A 21324-nucleotide genomic window follows, 5' to 3' on the forward strand; every position below is an offset into this window, starting at 1 on the left:
AAGCTGCCAAGAATGCGTGTGGCAACTTGAAGATCCACCCACCACACGCGATAGACTGGCGGTTGCACGGGTGCGAAAGCTACGTTGTTATCCTCATTCCGTAAACGGTGGCTTTTAACGGGTGGAGAGCTGAACCATCCTGGGGTAGAGAGGATTCGCAATCTAGACTAGGGTCTGAAAGTTTACCACACCATGGTTCCTCTGCTTTGTAGCAGAAGTAGGAAGGAAGAGTGAGAGAAAGTTGTGGTGAAAGAGTACAGCGGGGTTCACCCCCACCGTCCCGCCAGAGCCTCACAATGCCGGTCTGGAAATCGAAACCGCGTTCTTACGACCGCTAGTCCGCTGCCCTAAACACTGGGCCATTGCGCCTCCACTTTGTTGCGGTTTTAAAAATTTAACCCTAGGTCAGCCGTAATCTCTGCATTTTATGGGTTACAAAGGGCTGCTTTAGGATGTTATTAAATTTCTTCCAACGACTTGATGTATTTCGAAATTTCACCAGATTATTTTTTCAAAAATGATGACAAAAATTATATATTATTTATTATTAATTTCTAGAAAAAATATGCGTCATCACCGTGCAGAATAAAAATTAATCCCCCCCAAATTTTTTTTTAATATTCGGGTTGGAAATTTGAAATCAAGCGGTTGGAAGGTCCCTTACTTTATGAAATGTCTGCTTTGTATATATTTCAAGACAAGATGTGTTTTGAAGGAGATTTAGCTGCGATTTCCAGTAAGGTTAGCGACCATATGTTATTCAGTCATGGACAAACTGCAGTCCGCGGGACTTTCTGAATAGCATGCCTAACGAAAAATTACCTTTAATTTTCTATTAGTAGTGCGGCCCACCTTGTGGTGAGCCATACCTCATGTGGGCCATTTCTCGAAAAATGATGCTTCATGCTTGATATAAATAAATAACTCGTATGTATTTGTTGTTCTTTTAAGTTTAGGGCGGCCTTGACCGATCAGACTTAACAATCAGTGCCAGTCGATGCTGGATTATTTATTATTACAGCTTATTTTCGACGGCTGCGTCGTTCGAAATTCAGTTTTAGACAGCTTACGGTGTGATTTGAGGGAACCGTGGCTGCTATTTCTAGAGGGAAGACACTCGACATAAAGGCCTGCACTTCTCGATTCGAGGCGACAGCGACAACTACGTATCATGGCTTCTCTCTCCCTCCTCCCCTCACTTTTGTTTGCTGTGTCACTCTGTGAAAGCACTTAAAATATTTATATTTATCGTTCACACATTTCTCGTGTACTTTGTCCGTACCATTCAAATTCATTCATTCACCCCGTCGTTATAGCATACTCCATCCATCCAGCCATCCACCGATCTATCTGTCTGTCTGTCTGTCTATCTATCCATAAAAAAAGATGGGTGAATGTAGCAAGGATGGCACGTATGAATGACGAAGCCACCCTGAGCATAATCCTATGAACCCAGAAATTGAAAACAGAGGGTTACCCACTTGCAAACAAATGTGGTAACATATAACAATATTGACCAAGGTTACCGTGGTCTCTTTCGTAGGCTTTTCTTCCCACGGATAAACCTTACTTGCTTTCCCCTTTACACCATATATCATAACACTGTGATACACGATCCCTATTGATCGTTCTTTTTTTTCCTCTTCCCCTTTTTTTCCCCCTTTTTTCTTCTTTTTTCATTTCTCTTTTCTCTTGTTCCTTTTCCTTTTCCCTTTTTTTCCCTTTATTCTATTTATTTTTTATTTTTTATTTTATTTTATTTTTTTTGTTCTTTTCTTCCCTTTTACGATCCCTCTTGATCGAAAACCTACGCCACCCCCTTTTTTTTTCTTTTGTTTTTTGTTTTCTTCATCCCCCAAAAGAAAAGCTCTACCTTGTAACTTGTCCCATCTGTGTGCAGCCCTGTGTGGCCAATAAAGAAACTTATCCATCTACACAAGGAGTTGTTGAAAAGTTCCTGGCTTTAAGGATATCGTGAAAGACCTGGTTGGACGCCCGACCTTCCGATCCCATTTACAGGGCTTAGAAAAACTGAAGGGCCACCGCAATAGGTGTATGAATCTGAGAGGGGAATATGCTGAATAAAATCATAATTAACTGATCCCCCTGTATTTTCTTTTATCCAAAGCCAGGGACCTTTTAACACCCCCTCGTGTACATAGACACACAACACACAGGTGCCAGGCTGTGTGGTAAGAAATTTGCATGACACCTCGGACATGTGTCTTTTATTATATCCTTGGGCCGACGACCAAAGCCTTGTGAGTGGATTTGGTGTGTTTGTGTGTCTGTGTTTGTCCTCCACCCCCTGCTGCTTGACTACTGGTGTTGGTTTGTTTGCGCCCTCATAATGAAGCGGCTCGCCAAAAGAGCCACCACTGTCTTAGAAAATACGTACTGGGGTCGCTTTGTTCGACTATACTCTTCAAGGCGATATCCCAGCATGGCCAGTGTCCAGTCACTGAAACAAGTAAAAAATATCTATTTATACATACCCGCCCCCCTCCTCTCTCTCTCTCTCTATATATATATATATATATATAATATATATATATATATATATATACATATACATATATATATATATATACACACACACACACACACACACACACACACCACACACACACACATATATATATATATATATATATATATATACTTTATTTTAAGCAGCAGAAAATTCAACAAAATCTGTTACTCTGAGTTTCTCGTTTCTCAGACAGTTTTTGCCATATATATATATAAGGATAAGTGGTGCAGTATGAACATTTAATGTGATTTTAGAATCAAGTTTTGGCTGCTATTTCCAGCGTGGTGGTATCTCTCCGATACCCTGAATTTAATTATATATATATATGTGTGTGTGTGTGTGTGTGTATACAGAGGAGAGAAGTATATTTTTGTTCTCATCAACAGAAAAATTAAATCAGTTTAATCAATCGTTATTTTATTTTACTTGCCATTTTATATTGTTTAGTTTAAAATCTCTGATTTTTTCGAGGCACATGTATGAAGAAAGAATAGAATAATTTCTCGGACCAACGAGAGAAAGCCTCTATGTGGTCGATCGCCATGCTAGAAGCGACAACCAAAGACGAGGCTTCCTTCTGCGTGGTCGTTTGCCCTGCTAAAAATAACACCCATGACACCCTCGACTCACACACCATTGTCTTAAATCGGGTATAGACAACATTTTTCGAGAAACGGGGTGCATGAGACAGGGCTCATCATTTTATTTCTAAAAATATATTCAAGGTGGTTTTTTTTGTTCGGTGTGCCATTTCAGAAAGTCCCGCCGGGCCGCAGTTTACTCACAAACGACTTAAGTTCTGACACATCCAATGAAATAATCCTCACTTGAATAATCTCTTTTGAAAGACGAGATAGTCACGGCTGGCATGTCTCTGATCCTGGTTTTGTTCGATTAAGGTTGACTTAACACCCAACGCTAATAAACAGCAACAACAACAACAATACCTATTTCTTTACTACCCACAAGGGGCTAAACACAGAGAGGACAAACAAGGACAGACAAACGGATTAATTCGATTATATCGACCCCAGTGCGTAACTGCTACTTAATTTATCGACCCCGAAAGGATGAAAGGCAAAGTTGGCCTTGGCGGAATTTGAACTCAGAACGTAGCGGCAGACGAAATACCGCTAAGCATTTCGCCCGGCGTGCTAACGTTTCTGCCAGCTCCCTGCCAACAACAACAATACTAACAAGTCACTTCGTTTGCAGTTGTCCCTTTTTGTACCCCTTATTCATCACCATACAACTACGGACCCTTTAAGACTAAAAACATTCGGCAGCGGAGTAACTAAACGAATCGCCTGTTTTTCCAGTCTTGTTTTTACTCCTTTTTTTTTATCGCCAGATAAATAAATGCCTGAAGTAACGAGAATAAATATTTATATATTCTTGTCTTGCCGTATGTTGAAGATTAGGGGCTGATAAATGTATCTGCTGCCTTACGATGGGGGTGGCTTGTTGTTGATGTTGGAGTTGACTTCGCTGTTTTAGAAGCACGACAAGCATCCCACCCGTTCGTTAGTTTGCTGGTTCACCGTCGTTCAAACAACTGCCACCCGGCCATTTGTTGCTGGGTCATCGTCTTTGTTGTCATACACGACGGACAGAATCGCTACCCGGTTTCACTTGGTAGATTTGTTGCATTTTTTATACAGATTAGGAGAGGTACCCGATACTAGCTTGTGGGTTATTGCATTTATTATACCGATTAGACCTACCCGGTATTAATTGGTGGGTTGTATTTATTATACTGATTTGGAGATCTACCCGATATTTAATTGGCGGGTTGTTGCATTTGTTATACCGATTAGGAGATCTGCTCGATATTAGTAGGTTGTTACATCTATGTTACCGATTAAGAGTGCCACTCGATATTAGCTGGTGGGTCTGTGTCGCTGTATGTATTACACCCGGTAGATTAGAATGCCACCCGCTATTAGACGCTGTGTTGTCGCTGTGTATTAATCATAATACACTCCCTCTTTATATTTGTCGGTGGTTCATCGTCGCTCTATTATACCCGATAGATAGAAATGTCAGCCGGTACCAACTGACGGGTCGTTATTGTATTTATTGTATTTACAGATTAAAATGCCAGTTTGTCATTGTTGTATTAATCATCAAAAACCACTCCTACCCGGTTGGTTTGATCCTCGTTGTCGATGTATCATACCCGATAGAAAGAAGTCCCACCCGATATTGGTAACTGGGCTGTTCTTTTAATCATGAAACACCACCCATCCGGTATGAGTTGCTGGATCATCGATAGTGGGTAGATGTTCGACGTTGTTGCATTCAACATGTTAGAACTCCCACCCCGGGTATTAGTTGCTGATGTATTTGTTATACCTAAGTTGATGGAAGGTCGTCGTCGTCTTCCACCAGGTATTGTTCTCATTCTTATCGGAGAAAGGCAAGGAAAAAACCGGGTATGGTGGCACAGTCAGTAAAGAGTCAGTCGTTACGTGGCTTGGTGGTTAGGGTATTCGGCTCACGATCGGAAGGTCGTGAGTTCGATTCCCGGCGGCGCATTGTGTCTTTGAGCAAGACATTTTATTTCACGTTGCTCCGATCCAGTCAGCTGGCAAAAATGAGTAGTACCTGTATTTCAAAAGGGCCAACCTTGTCACACTCTGTGTCCCTCTGAATCTCTCTGAGAAATAACTACGTTAAGTGTACGTGTGTCGGTGGAGTATTCAACCATTTGTACGTTAATTTCACGATCGAGCTGTTCCGTTGATCGGCTCAGCTAGAACACTCGTCGTCGCAACCGACGCAGTGCCATACAATCAAGTTACGGCTAAGGCGACGAGCTGGCAGAATCGTTTGCACGCCGAACAAAATGCTTAGCAACATTTCGTCCGTCTTTACGTTCTGAGTTCAAATTCCGCCGTGGCCGACCTTGCCTTTCATCTTTGCGGGGTCGATAAAAGAAGTACCAGTTGAGCGCTGGGGTCGGTGGAACCGAGTTATCGCCTTCATCGAAATTGCTGGCTTTGTTCCAAAATTTGAAACCAATATTTAGACACGGCTTCTTACGATTTGAGGTCGATTCCTGTTGAATTGGTGGTGGTGGTCGTCGTTGTGGAGGTAGAATTTATCTTTCCGACATCGATCAAAATATCAGTTATCATATGTTCGAGAACAGGAGGTGCAGCGGGTGTGAGCGCAGCCCCTAATTTCTAACGGGTAGGCGTTGGGGGAGAAGGCAATAAAAATCCCATTGTAAAACTTCATCACCAAAACGAACGAGTTTAGAAACGGTTTTAGACGGATTTGAAACATTACTTTTCCATTATTGGATTGATCTGATCTGATTGATGTACAAATATAATAATAATAATAATAATAATAATGATTTATTTTTTTATTGCCCACAGAAGGCTAAACAGAGGGGACAAATAAGGACAGACAAAGCGATTAAGTCGATTACATGGACCCCAGTGCCTAACTGGTACTTATTTAATCGATCTATACTTATTTAATCGAATAATAATAATAATTAATTCTTTTATTGGCCACAAGGGCTGACAAAGATCAATTATTACATAAAGGGACAAAACAGGACGAAAGGTTACAAAGGGTTTTGTCCGTTTGTGAAAAAACCAAGTAAAAACAGTGTAACAATCAAAAATTTTAACAACGAAAAACTCCCAATAGAGGAGACGCTTCGAAAAAAAAGAAAAGGTCTCACGTGGAAAAATCCATAAAAGCCACGGGAGCCTGGTCAAAAGGGGGGTAGAGAGCCCCTTTCTCCTTTTATAATACCCTTTTCAATTACAGGCGAAACCTCAGGATTGGTCCATTTATACTGACCATTCTTGCACAATTCACCCACCTTTCAGAAAACTTGCTATCAGACAGCACTCTCCCCTCTAACCTCATCTTCCTTTTCAAGTGAAACTTGAAAAAGTTGATGAGGCCTTGACCAAAGAGGAAAGTGTCTGACTTTAGTAACCGATATAGCATGCCCCGGTAACAACAGGATCAATGTGAAAGAAGAAAAAATAAACAAGTATGGCGATTTGAAGTGGGGAAATACAAACGTGGTCAATGAAGAGAGTAGACGTGATACCAGGAGTAATTGGTTCACTTGGAAGTATCAGTACTCAACTACCAACATGGCTGAAAAAGATTGGTGCAAGTGTGAAGGTAGGACACTTATAAAATCAGCATTGCTTGGAACTGCGAGAATCCTTCGCAAGGTTCTTGAAGTATGACCAGTAAAAGGAGTGTCACCTTAGTCTGCTGACTGTGGACAGCTGACACTTTCCATCATACCCTGCAGAATAAGATGCGAGTTTTCATCTAATAATAATAATTATTATCATCATTGTATTTGCGTTTGTTTTGATGCTAAGATTGGAATAAATCGACCTGGTTTGTGAAAAGTTTTGGGCCTGGGTTTGCATCTCCTGAGCAAATTCAGTTCCCGCACTTGCACCAGTAATATGCCGAGTTCTGAAACAAACAAACAAGTATATAAACACAGCGCGCGCGCGCACAGAGGCAATCTATCGGACGAACTTTCCTGGATATGGTCAGGAGAGTGGTTCTCAAACAATTTTTTACCTATGGACTCTTTTGATTCCTGTTTTACTTAAGTGGACCCTCATAACCATCGAACTATCCATCCATACTGCGCCTATTTGTGTGTGTGTGTATATGTATGTATGTAGTGTATATATGTTTATAGATATATGTAAATATGTGTGTGTGTGTGTGTGTGTGTGTATATATATATATACATACATAGGGCTTACGGCCATATCACGTTGAAAGCACCGGTTCTCGTCCGATCACCGAAGTTAAGCAACGTCGAGTCTGGTTAGTACTTAGATGGGTGAATGCTTGGGAAACCTAGGTGCTGTAAACGTCACACATTTAAACGGCGGTGCATCAGCATAGCCGCATCTCTGAGCTGAAACTACAGAAAAAAATATATATGTGTGTGTATGTGTATATGTGTATACATGTGTGTGTCTGTATGTATGAACAATTGCTAGTGTGTTGGGTGTCGTGTGTCTCTATATATGGTGGGATGTATTATGTAATTCACTGCGGTGCAGATGTGCTGTTGTGTAGTCGCTGTCTTACAACGAGGCGCGGTGTGGCTGCATGCAATGCGTCACACTGTATGGTGCGGTAGGATGCGATCGAAGGCATCTGACCACGACACGGGTGGGGTGATGCGTGGGTGATAGTGTAGGAGGTGTGACATTGTATAAGGCATAGTGTTGTATGAAATAGCAATAGATGTTTGTGTGTGTGTGTATGTGTGGAATGCTTTTATTTGGTCTCTCAATGAACAGACTCATGAACAAAGACTCCCCAACCGTGACCAGTTCATTAATATTTCAGACGGTCGACCTAGGGCCCCTTCATTCAATAATAATAATGGTTTCAAATTTGCCACAAGGGAAGCGATTTTGGGGAAGAGGATGAGTCGATTATATCGATCGCAGTGCTCAACTGGTACTTATTTTATCGATCCCGAAAGAGATGAAAGGCAGAGTCGACCTCGGCTGAATTTGAACTCAGAACGTAAAGACAGACGAAATACCGCTAAGCATTTTATCCGGTGTGCTTACGATTCTGCCAGTTCGCCGCCTTAATAATAACAAGAACACTCAAAGAACGCAAGGCAACGCCAACGTCCTCTCAACGAATAGCCAGAGATGATTTCTAAAAGGAGAATATCTGAAATAAAGTCGATTGCTCTCACAAACGAGAATACTAAAAATGAACCCGACCGCTCTCAAAAATTAAGTTAAAAAAAACGGAAAAATAATCCAGAATCTTTGTCTGGTACCGGATCGATCCCAAAACTTAATCAGTTCGTGCCAATCACAAGGCCAAACATTCCTGAAAGTTTCATCCGAATCCATCCAGCAGTTCTTGAGATATCTTGTCCACGAACAAATAAACACGACTGAAAACAATACCTCCGTCTTCGCTAAGGCGGAGGTAATAATAATAATATAATAATAATAATAATAATAATAATAATAATCCTTTCTACAATAGGCACAAGGCCTGAAATTTTGGTGGAGGGGATAGTCGATTACATCGACCTTAGTACTCGGCTGGTACTTATTTTATCAACCCTAAAATGAAAGTAAAAAATCGACCTACGCAAAATTTGAACTCAGAATATAAAAACGGACGAAATACCGCTAAGCATTTTGCCTGGCGGGCTAACGATTCTTCACCTCCCGCATTGCATCTACACAAATACTAGAACTGGGCGCCACTGCATAGTGCCAAGGACTCCAAATTTGCCATCAAGATGTAGGACAAGATACTGTGATAGCCTGGGCTTCAGAGGCCCACAGCTCTTCAATATCCCCCCGAAGAACCTGAGAGACCTGCATGGGGTGGATGCAGATGTCTTTAAAATAAAACTGGATCTCTTCTTGTCAGGTATCCCAGATGAACCAACTCCACGGCAGGAGGTGCAGATGAGGGCAGCTGCATCGAACTCTCTCATGCACCAAATGGCAATTGCTAAAAAGCATTCGTGAAGTAAAATCATGTAGTAAAAGCATGGCCACAGCTCGTGAGCTGAAACTAGATAAAATAAAATAAAAATAAAATAAACAATTGTTTTAAATTTCGGCAAAAAAAAAAGCCAGCAAATTAGGGGGCAAGTCGATTACATCGACCTCAGTACTCGACTTGTTGAAGAGATCGTGTTGTGGCCTTATGTGCGCATGAGAGGACTTACTGACAGCACTTACAGCTGTGTTGGAGCGAAAGAAGAAAAAGCGACATCGTTTTCTAAATAAAGCATCACAATCTAGGAAGTAGAAGAAGAATGATGGTATTTTCGGTTGATAACTGAGGATATATTTCGAGTGTTGTTAGGTGTAAGGGTTGAGAGCTGTAAAAAGATCCAATTAGGTCATATGATTCAAGGTTTTCTTATCTTGAGAGAAATCCTTTTGAAAGTAAGCAGCTGAGTTAACATTTTCGGATCACTTGACAAGGCTGGTGGCAGAGAAATGAAACTTCTTGAAAAATAACGGTTTTAGGTTTGAAGCTAAGTGTCATCTGCTGACTGATTGAATTTAGGTTTCGTGTGACTTGTGTGTGGAGCCATGATTGAAACTGGGTGTTAAACGGAGGACTAGAGCAGGATGCTATGACTGAATGTTGGTATTATATGATTAGTTAGTATAAGGAGCTATGACTGAGCATAGGTTAGCTTATGACTAGTGTAGGGTGCTATGATTGCATCTGGGTATCATACGATTAGTAAAGGAGACTGTGATTGAATTTAACTAGTATAAGGTTTATCTTGTATCTTTTAGCTTTTACTTGTTTCAGTCGGGCTGCGGCCAGGCTGGGGCACCACATCATTATCATTTAACATCCGGCCTTCCATGCTGGCATACCTCGAAAAATTTTAGTTGAACAAATCGACCCCAGTACTTTTTTGTATGCCTGGTGCTTATTCTATCGGTCTTAATAATAATAATAATAATAATAATATAATAATAGGTCGCTAAGTTACAGGGATGTAAAGACACCGACACCAGTTGTCAAGCGGTGAGACACACACACACACACACACACACACACACACACACACACACACACCACACACACACACACATTTATACTTTAAGCTTCTTTCGGTTTCCGCCTACCAAATCCACTTACAAGGCTTAGGTTGGCTCGAAGCCACAGTAGAGGACACATGCCTGCCGAAGAAGCCACGCAGTGTGACTGAACTCCGAACCATGTGGCTGGGAAGCAAAGCCACGCCTATGTAGAGAGATCTGATTGTATCTATATATCATATGACTCGTATAGTCAGCTATGATTCAAATGAATAAAATAGTCATGTTTAGTGTTGGCAACTGTGATTGAACCTTGCTTGCTTATGACTAGTGTCAGCAGCTTTGATTAAATTCAGTAAAATATTTTATGACAAATGTAGGGAGCTCAGATTGGCAGAAACGTTAGCACGCCGGGCGAAATGCGTAGCCGTATTTCGTCTGCCGTTACGTTCTGAGTTCAAATTCCGCCGTAGTCGACTTTGCTTTTCATCCTTTCGGGGTCGATTAAATAAGTACCAGTTACACACTGAGGTCGATGTAATCGACTAAAACCCTTTGTCCTTATTTGTCCTCCCTATGTTTACCCCCCTGTGGGCAATAAAAGAAATAAATTATATAGTGAATCTTTGGGCTTATAAACCTAATATTTTATTTTTTCTTAATACCTTTCCCCATAGTCTACTCGTATCTGCACTAGGTCTGCTTAAGGGGTTTTGGGTCCTAGCATATGTGCTGCCTTTTTTAATCTTCGTATTGCCCAGAAAATGAAATATTAGGGATTACAGAGATGTACTTGCATAGCATGTCACCTGATCTGAGATCGTGTGCGGTAACGAAAACAATTGCAGCGTGGAAGGTGTTTAAAAGCCATTTAAAAACAGACAAAAACTGTTAGACTCACTTCAACATTTAAATTTAATTTGCCAAAATATTTTCGTCGCTTTGAGACTGCGATTTGTTCACTGACAAAATTCCGTGCTGCATCTCTTTAGGTTTATAAGTCCAAAAATTCACTCAATAATTGTCTACGTAGTGGATAAGAGCGCGCGCTACTAACCCTCGGATTCTGAGTTTAATCCCCAGGCAGGGACATGAGAAATAATATCAACAAAAAAAAAAAAAAAAAAAAACTTTAGGCATGAGAACAGCTTCGAAATTCCATCAGAACACTTGATGAAGGCTGGAGAGTACATCGGCCGAAACTTGGTAACAACAAACAAGATGAGGACACTTCTCTGTCCACTGTAAATAATGTACATAATTCCTGATCCTCAGAATACAGAATATTATCCACGTTTAAGTAGAGATAGATATTACCACTCGGTATTTAATGCTTTCTCTGTTGCTAATATATATCTTTGAACTGAGTACAGTATTTGTGACTAGAAAACTGTGGCTGAATAGAGGTAACTTATGACTCGTGTGGGCAGCTATGATTGAATTAGGAAGGCATTATATACATTTCTTTACTACCCACAAGGGGCTAAACACAGAGGGGACAAACAAGGAAAGACAAAGGGATTAAGTCGATTATATCGACCCCAGTGCGTAACTGGTACTTAATTTATCGACCCCGAAAGTATGAGAGGCAAAGTCGACTTCGACGGAATTTGAACTCGGGAAGGCATTATATAACGTGTAGAGAGATCTGATTGAACTACGTAAGGTATTTTATGACCAACTTAGAGGGATTCTTGGCCATCTGAATACGTGGTATGAATTTAGTTCTTGACTTACGCTGCTAATGTTTTTGTGGTGGGGGGGGGGGTGAGCGTCACAACCTCGTGCCTAAAGGTCCCTTGGTGGATCGTTCCTTAACACAAACAAACAAAAGGCTTCGGTCAGTTGATTTTAGTTATTGAAACCGGTGCGAGACAAACTAGACTTCGACTTGTCGCGTATCAGATATTGCTGTTTAACCTCGGGCTGGTCTTGACTGAGCAGACCTGTCATTAAAGCTTCTCCCACCATGACCATTCCGTCTAATTCTTTGACACTGTATACCTAGGACTACATTATTTATTGTGTAATTTATTTTATTTTTTTTTAAAAGACAGTAGTGATTCGAGGGAGATTTGGCTGCGACTGTTTAGGTCGAGCGACTATTTAGAGCCACGTCTGTCTTCGTTATTGTTGTTTAGTTCTAAGTCAACCGAGATCCAGTTAAGGCCATCTCGTCGGACATAGTGTATTTAGGAATACGTTGTCAAACAGGTCTCCGCTTTTTAAGACGGTGGGGTGTGATTTGACAGAGATTTTGGGTGCTATTTTTAGCATATCGAGAGACCACCCAGAGCTTTCCCCCCGTTATCAATCCATTTAATGTCTCACATTCGGTGGGAGTGGTGGTGGGGTAGCGGCGAAGCTTTTAGGGTACGAGTGAGGAGGGGGGGCCCACATAACTGGAATATTTATTTGCACCAGTAACATTTGCACACCCACCCTTTCTCTACGGTGGTGGTGGTGGTGTTAATGTTGTAGGTGTTTCTAGAAGCGGTGGTGGTGGTGGTGACAATGTGCTAATGGTGGTAGTGGTCTTGATGGTGGTTGTGATGTGGTGGTGGCGACGGCGGTGGTAGTGGTGTTGGTGGTGGTGATGATAATGGTGATGTTGAAGCTATACCTGGTGGTGGTGGTGGTGATAGTAGTGTGGTGGTATTGGTGTTGTTGGTGGTGGTGTTTCTAGAATTGATGATGGTAGTGGCAGTGGTGATGTGCTAATGTTGTTATTATTGTTGGTGGTGGTGGCAGCGATGTGCTGATGGTGTTGGATGCTGAGGTGACTAACAACCAAATACCAAGATGTTGGCATCTTATCAGAGACTAGTTAAGCTAAAATTGGTCACTTACCACCCACCGATGACTGCGTATGCAGGAATCGACTTAGCGATCACGTTTCAAGAATTCCAAGAGCTACCTGAAATAGCAGCTAAATCACCCTGAAATCCTACGTTTTTTTTTGTTTGTTTTGTTATTATAGTCTTGAATACGCGAGGTCTTCATATAAGATTGGATGGTCATGGTCAGAACACTTTTGATCATAGGTTTGAAATAGGGTTGATCTGTGCTAAAATACAAGTTTTATATTTATGTAGAAAATAAACAAAAACAAAAAACCCAGCGATCTTTAACACTTTTACATCATAGTTCTAAGTGTGGTTGTGTGGTCCCACTGCGTGGCACCTTGGGCAAATGTCTTCTACTATAATAGCCTTGTGAGTGGATTTGGGAGACAAAAACTGAAAGAAGTCCGTCGTATATAATAATAATAATAATAATAATATTAATTCTAGGATGGAAATTATAAATATTTAATACATCGCTACGCGCGTTTCCACAAATCACATGATTTTAACATCGGAGTCCGTATCCTTGGGATGAGTACAGTATAGTCCGTATTACCCGTGGCCATCCGGTTGATCATAATCATTGATTCATTTCATCAGGCGATACTGCATTAGTAGATGAATCACGGAGGGATGTTTGTCCCTTTTTGCCAGTATGAAGACCAATCTAGCTGTGAGAGTATTTCTGTATGTACTTGGTAGGGGGAAGTAGCTGATAGGAGTAGAGGAAGAAAGGGCGGGGATTGAGGTATGTGTGGTGGTGATTTAAGGATGGTAGTACATTTCTTTGTTTACCCAGAGGGCATTATCAATAGAGGTAATAATTACGCGAATAGCCGCAGAATGCAAGATCTTAGGAAAATAGTGAATATAATAGGGACCAAAAGAGAAAGAAAAACCATGACAATAGAGATAGATATAAAACAGAACCCATAAAACTACAGCCAAAGTTAGAAAGAGTCGCATGAGGTGAAGGCAAATACGCAGAAAGGTGTACCGTAGACACCATAAAAAATCATCTGAGAAACCATCTCTCATCGTTTTCCAATATAAATAAAAGACGCTCCACATCTCTGTCGAACCTTGTCTGGAGGCTAAAACGGAATGAAGTGGAATATACAACCCACTGGTCCATTATAAAATATGCTGCACCATAACGGAACTTCACCAATATGCAATATATTCTTTGAAGGAACCCTGAAAATAATCACATCCAGGGAAAACGTGATAAATAGGGACTCTGAGCCGGTCAGATGTAAACACAGCAACAAAATATAATTCATGAAATTTGAAAAGATATTTCGAAAAAAGTAACAAATTATAGAACAGTGAAGGAACCCAAAGAAATAAACGAAAATTCCAATGTTTGGGATGATACAAACTCTAACATCAGAAACAGTGAAAAGGTCCCATAAGAGGGGGTGGTATTAGTCAATTCGGTCAACAAACCCCACTGGGTAGCAGCTGACCACCCGTTGGGTTCAGAATTTATTGAGGAGTGTCACATCTTGAATGAAATAGAACAAAGATATGTACTTCCATCCTTAATTCTGCTGAATGAACGACCATCCTTAAAATCTGCAGAATGAACTGCAAATAAATCCACCACCACCACCACCACCACACACCTCCATCCTCATATCATTACTTTTCCTTATCTACTCTCATCGATTACCTCCCCCTATCAAGAACATACAGAAATACCCTCTCAGCCAGATTGGCCTTCATACTGGCAAGAAGGGACAAACATCTCTCCGTGATTCATCTACTAATGCAGTATCGCCTGATGAAATGAATCAATGATTATGATCAACCGGATGACCACGGATAATACGGGCTATACTGTACTCATCCCGAGGACACGAACTCTGATGTTAAAATCATGTGATTTGTGGAAACGCGCGTAGCGATGTATTAGATATTTATAAATTCCGTCCTAAAACTGTTATTATTATATTTATCCCACATTATATCGATATAACCATGATGCAACCCCCAAAAGCTGACTCACTAATCAGTATCATTAGACGGTAGCCACCATAATGAAATGGGAGCTTTATTTGCACACCCTAACGTTACCTTAAACGAATTTAAAAGATTATATATTTCCTTCCGGTCATTCAAAATGTGACCGCATGTGTACCGTTGGCGATTTTTTTACTTCTGTCTTCCCTTCTCTGGGTCTTTCCTTCTCCTATGTTTCCGACGAAGAGCTCCGCTCGAAACGTTAAACCCTCCTTCTTTCCTGAGCGTCCAATAATACTATATTTGTCCCACGTCCTCGCGTTGTTGTGTTTTTTTGTGCTTTCTTGTTTGGATTAACTTTATATATATATATATATATATATAGGTAATGAGAGGTAATGGTATTAGTAAGACCCCAAAGTGTTAGGTAATGCTGAGTAAGTGCCTTGGACAGACTATAGTAAGGCTCCAGTTTCGGTGATTATGCGAATGAGTCCAACGTAGGTCATATATCAGCATGTGTATATATAAAAAAAAATTTCAGAATGAAATAAAAATCCAAGATTGTGAAAGATTTTAAAACATTTATAAATAGGTCTTACAGCTATTTCCGGGATATTTTATATAAACCCTTCATCGGAGACGGTGTGAGAAAATGGTTAAGCAATAGTTATTTTAGATCAAATATGAAACAGAGAGTGAAGCGGAGAGTCACTTTAAATAAAACCCTCGATTCAATAACACTATGTACAAGTTCTATACTTGGAATGACCAATTTTAAATACTATTGGAACTTATAAGGTATTGCAATCTTATATGTATGCCATTCTGTCTAAATAATGGATCTACAGATGCAATATCCCTGCATATCCCATGTCTATTTTCTGGCATATTGGCAGAATCGTTACAGCGTAAAAAGGAAATGCTTTGCGGTATTTGATCCGGCTCTTTATATCCAGAGTTCAAATACCCTTTCTTGCTTTTCTTTTTTTATATCTCTCCGTGATCGATAAAGTAAAGTTTCTGTGAAATACTGGAGTCAATGAGATCAAGTAGTCCCCTTTTCTCGGTATCTCTAGCTTCGAATGTTTGTGTGTGTGTATATATATATATATATATATATATATATATATATATATATATAATATATATATATACATACATACATACATACATACGTGTGTGCGTGTATATATATAGATGTGTATATATGTGTATATAGATATATGTATATATATATATGTCGTATATATATGTATGTGTCTGTGTTTGTACCCTCCCCTTCGTTTGACAACCGGTGTTGGTGCGTTTACGTCCCCGTAACTTAGCGGTTCGGCAAAAGAGACTGACAGAATAAGTACCTCGGTTTGCAAAGAATAAGTCCTGGGCTCGATTTGCTCGCCTAAAGGCGGTGCTCCAGCTTGGCCGCAGTCAAATGATCGAAACAAATAAAAGAATATGTTAGTGTGAGTGTGTGTGTGTTAAAGGGATAACTTATCCTGGTGGATGCCGTATCGTATTAGAAAAAGCTATAGGTGCCCGATATCCTAGAACAGTCCGAGTACATAGTACTCAAGCTTAAGAGAGATATTCATACTTGTAAGCTTCCCTTGTTCCGCGTTCCTATTCAGAATTGCAAATGGATCTTTTCGGTTTGAACGGCAGTTTTTTCTAGCGGTGTCATATGAAATTGTCACCCATAATTATGACCCTAGTATCGATCTATTGCATTTCAATCTGTTTTAGGGTTAGGGTTAGTTAGAGGTGGGGAGAAGGGTATCTTTTTTCTTTACAAATGTAAATAAACCCAATCTGTTTCTTAAACGAGGGACATTTTCATACGGCACAGAATGGTTTTCACCTCAATAGACGTCAATGATTAGTTGAAATTGCAGAAATTGAAGAAATAAACAACACCAAATATCTTACAAACTATAGAATTTTCTCAATAAAGCCAAGAGAAAAAGATGTTTTATAAACACATTCTACCAGTATACGAAGTTTAAAAGTGTTTAGTTACGTGGAAATTATTTTAAAAAACTGCCGTTCAAACCGAAAAGATCCCTGCAAGTATTCCGTAGAGTATGTTAATGATAACCAAAATGTGAGTGGATATTTTTTCACATCAAAAACTTGTTTAATCAAAAACATTTTCTATATCATATATAACAACGGGCAACATATGTTTCTACTGCAGCAACTGCACATTGCTCTGTATGCAATTATGCATCCTAGTGGCGGCAGTTTCATCCAGGCTCCCCTGGGCTATCAAATTATATACTCTTCGGAATATTTGCAGTTCTAAATAGGAACTCAGAACTATCCAAGTGAAGATTATAAGTATCAGTATCTCTTTTAAGCTTGAGTATTATGTAATTGGACAGTTGTGGATAGCCGGCATCTGTCTGTCTATCTATCTATCTATCTATCTATCTATCTATCTATCTATCTATCTATCTATCTATCTGTCTGTCTGTCTGTCTGTCTGTCTGTCTGTCTGTCTGTCTGTCAATCTATCCGTCTGTCTGTCTCTCTATCAATCTATCTGTCTGTCCATTCGTCTGTCTGTCTGTCTCTCTATAGGCGCAGGCATAGCTGTTTGGTAAGAACTAGCTTCGCAACCACATGGTTCAGGGTTCAGTCCCACTGCGTGGCACCTTGGGAAAATGTCTTCTACTATAGCCCCGTGCCGACCAAAGTGGATCTGGTTGACGGAACTGAAAGAAGCCGTATATACACACACACACACACACACACACACACACACACACACACACACACACACATATATATATATATATATATATATATATATATGTGTGTGTGTGTGTCTCTATGTATGTGTGTCTTTGTGTTTGTGCCCCCACCATCGCTTGACAACCGATGTTGGTGTGTTTTACGCCCCCGCAACGTAAACTGTTCGGTTTAAGAGACCTATAGAATAAGTACTAGGCTTACTATGAGTAAGACCTGGGATCGATTTCTTCAACTAAAACCCTTTAAGGCGGTGCTCCAGCATGGCCATAGTCAAATGAGTGAAACATGTTTAAAATAAATAAAAGAATAAAGAATATATAAAATAATATTACACACACACACACACACACACACACACACACACACACACACATGACGTTATTGATACTGACGATTATTACATTAGGTTAGTTTAAAACTTTCGGTTCGAAATTGACATAGAAAAATGGAGAAAATTCTCTCTTTATATAATTTCATAGTTCGAGTCGTTTCGGACTAAATAAACTGGGCTAATTAACGTTTAATCAACCCAGTCTTACTCTTTTGCTCTTTTACTTGTTTCAGTCATTTGACTGCGGCCATGCTGCAGCACCGCCTTTAGTCGAGCAAATCGACCCCGGGACTTATTCTTTTGTAAACCCAGTACTTATTCTATCGGTCTCTTTTGCCGAACCGCTAAGTGACGGGGACGTAAACACACCAGCATCGGTTGTCAAGCAATGCTAGGGGGACAAACACAGACACACAAACATATACACACACACTTATATATGTGTATATATATACACATATACGACAGGCGTCTTTCAGTTTCCATCTACCAAATCCACTCATAAGGCATTGGTCGGCCCGGGGCTATAGCAGAAGACACTTGCCCAAGGTGCCACGCAGTGGGACTGAACCCGGAACCATGTGGTTGGTTAGCAAGCTACTTACCACACAGCCACTCCTGTCCTGCACCTTGGTTTAATTAAATTATTAGTTATTACTATGCTTACGGTATTATAATAGTACATTTTACTTTTCAAAAGAGAAAGTGTTTCGTACTCAGACATTTCCAGTTGATATCAAGTTTTGTTCATTATGAAAGGTGTTTGAAGTGTAAAGGACATAGGGTATACAATAGCTGAGTCTAGGGTGTGCCTGTGTCTGTGTGTGAAGGTTTGGGTGGGCGAAGGTGTGACAATTTCAAAGCATGACTACTCGTATAGTTGTGTTAAAGGTATTTTAAATGTGCATTCAGTCGTTCATTAACACACGTACACACACAGATACATGCTCGCTCACCCACTCGCTCTCTTTCTCACCATGTACGCGCAATTCATTCTCACCTACATTTATACGTGCATACATGTAGCTGTGTGTGTGTGTGTGTATGTATTAATAGTCGGCAGAAAATGACTGACGCAAGAGCCGAAAGTTTCGTTGTTCATTGTCACATAATATAGTGATAAGCGCCAATGCACGAAATTCTTGGAACTTCAGTCACTCTGTCATTTCTGCCGAGTATTAGTAAATATATATAACCACACACGTTCCGAGTTCAAATTCCGCCGAGGTCGACTTTGCCTTTCATCGTTTCGGGGTCGATAAATTAAGTACCAGTTACGTACTGGGGTCGATGTAATCGACTTAATCCCTTTGTCTGTCCTTGTTTGTCCCCTCTATGTTTAACCCCTTGTGGGTAGTTAAGAAATATATATAACCACACACACACACACACACACACACACACACATCGATGTGTTCGACTGAAACTCTTCAAGACTATGACTGCATTCAAATGACCGAAACAATTGAAAAGATACACACAACACACACACACGCACGCACGCAGGTTGTTTTATATTTGAATTTAAAATTTTAAGCGCTTAAAACAATCTTGTTGAGAAAATATGTAGAGTCCGTTCCTCATTTGTAACAGTAATTGTACTTGAAATATATTGTGCAATTAAAATCATGTACAATTAATAAAACACTGCAGTCGAAGGGAAGATCGTTAGTCATAATAATAATTAAATAATTATGATGATGGAAAAACTTCATTAATTTTTGCTGAATAATTTCTGCATCAACGGTGGCCGTCTGTCTGCCGGGACAAATGGCATATTTTCTCATTTTATTGGTTTGTATAAGGTGTGTGTGTGTGTGTGTGTGTGGCTATTGTATCAGTAGTGTTGCTACGTCATGCAATTGCCTAACCTTGTGTCTGCGCACTATTCCGTTTCTTTAAGTTCTGAGTTCAAATTTCGCCGGGGTCGACTTTCCCTTTCATCCTTTCGGGGTCCATAAAAGAAGAGCCAGTTGAACACTGGGGTTGGTGTAATCGGCTTACCCTTCCCCAGAAATTGCTGGCCTTGTGCTAAAAATTTTGAAACCATTTTTATTATTATTTCAACGCGGTGAGCTGGCAGAATCGTTAGCACGCCGGGCGAAATGCGTAGCCTTATTTCGTCTGCCGTTACGTTCTGAGTTCAAATTCCGCCGAGGTTGACTTTGCCTTTCATCTTTTCGGGGTCGATTAAATGTATCAGTTACGCACTGGGGTCGATATAATCAACTTTATTCGTTTGTCTGTCCTTGTTTGTCCCCTCTATGTTTAGCCCCTTGTGGGTAGTAAAGAAATAGGTATTTCGTCCGTCTATACGTTCTGAGTTGAAGCTCCGCCGGTGTCGACTTTGTTTTTCATCCTTTCGAGGTCGATTTGTTTATTTTTGTAATTTTTTTTTTTTGTCAAAAATCCCCGTTTTCGGATACGGAGGTTCCGGAAATTTGCCAAACATCAGCAATGTGAAATTTCCCTCACTTTCCCCCCAACTTCTTCAATTTTGACTTTTTTCCCCAACCCTAACCCTAAAACCCTAACCCTGAAACTGTAACCGAAATTACAGAAATGTTTTGAAATTTTTGTCCGAATAATGATGTCCATATTTTTCCGCATAAAATTTTTATACTTGAATATTATTAAGAATTGTATTCAAAAAAGAAACTGTTAAAATATTTTGTGTATTGTAGAAATACAACCAGTTTATTGCACATAAATATTAACAACAAATTCTTATATAGACCTCTAAGGGCCATATGGATCCCTGTTGTATGAACCACTGCTGTAGACATTCCTTTATATGTCAGACGGCAAGTGAGAGATGTCAGACTGTCTCCCCGCCTACCGCAGCAGCAAGTGGTAGGTGTTAAGTGTTGCCTATCGAACTCTTCACCTCCAGCCCTGAAATCATAAACGGCTAAATATATTCACCAAGATTTATCCATTTTTCTCTGAAATAATTACTATTCTCCCCTCTTTCCCTTATCATCTCCTTTTCTCCCTTGTACCTCTCCCTCATCGCTCCTCCACCTCCTTCCTTTTCTCTTCTCTTTCTCCCCTGTTTCAACTCAGGTCTTATCAGATTTACAATAGAATGGGCTCCGACTTGGCAGCAAGTAAATAAGAAATTCCATAAATATCGATATGCTTCAGCTGTACAAGACAACTTCATTCTTTCCATTCTAACCAATATCCAACCAACTAACCAACCGATTAAACCAATTGGGTGTGCAAAACAGGCGCTGAATTCCTTCATGTCTTCTACATAGATTAAATGTGACAATGAGAAATCACACGCTGGAGAAAGTTTTGTATTAAATAAATAAT

General features: G+C 40.1%; 1 protein-coding gene and 1 non-coding gene across 7 annotated transcripts in view; both read left to right on the top strand.

Moving 5' to 3' along the window:
- Nucleotides 1-21324, top strand: part of LOC115223170 (microtubule-actin cross-linking factor 1) — a 342500-nt gene that overhangs the window by 9342 nt on the left and 311834 nt on the right. The gene's annotated exons all lie outside the window — the stretch shown is intronic.
- Nucleotides 7297-7415, top strand: LOC115223357. Its single transcript, XR_003882803.1, has one exon. It is a non-coding gene; the product is annotated as a 5S ribosomal RNA (ribosomal RNA).

This window comes from Octopus sinensis, linkage group LG22 (genome assembly GCF_006345805.1).
Source record: "Octopus sinensis linkage group LG22, ASM634580v1, whole genome shotgun sequence".
Classification (NCBI taxonomy): Eukaryota; Metazoa; Mollusca; class Cephalopoda; order Octopoda; family Octopodidae; genus Octopus; species Octopus sinensis.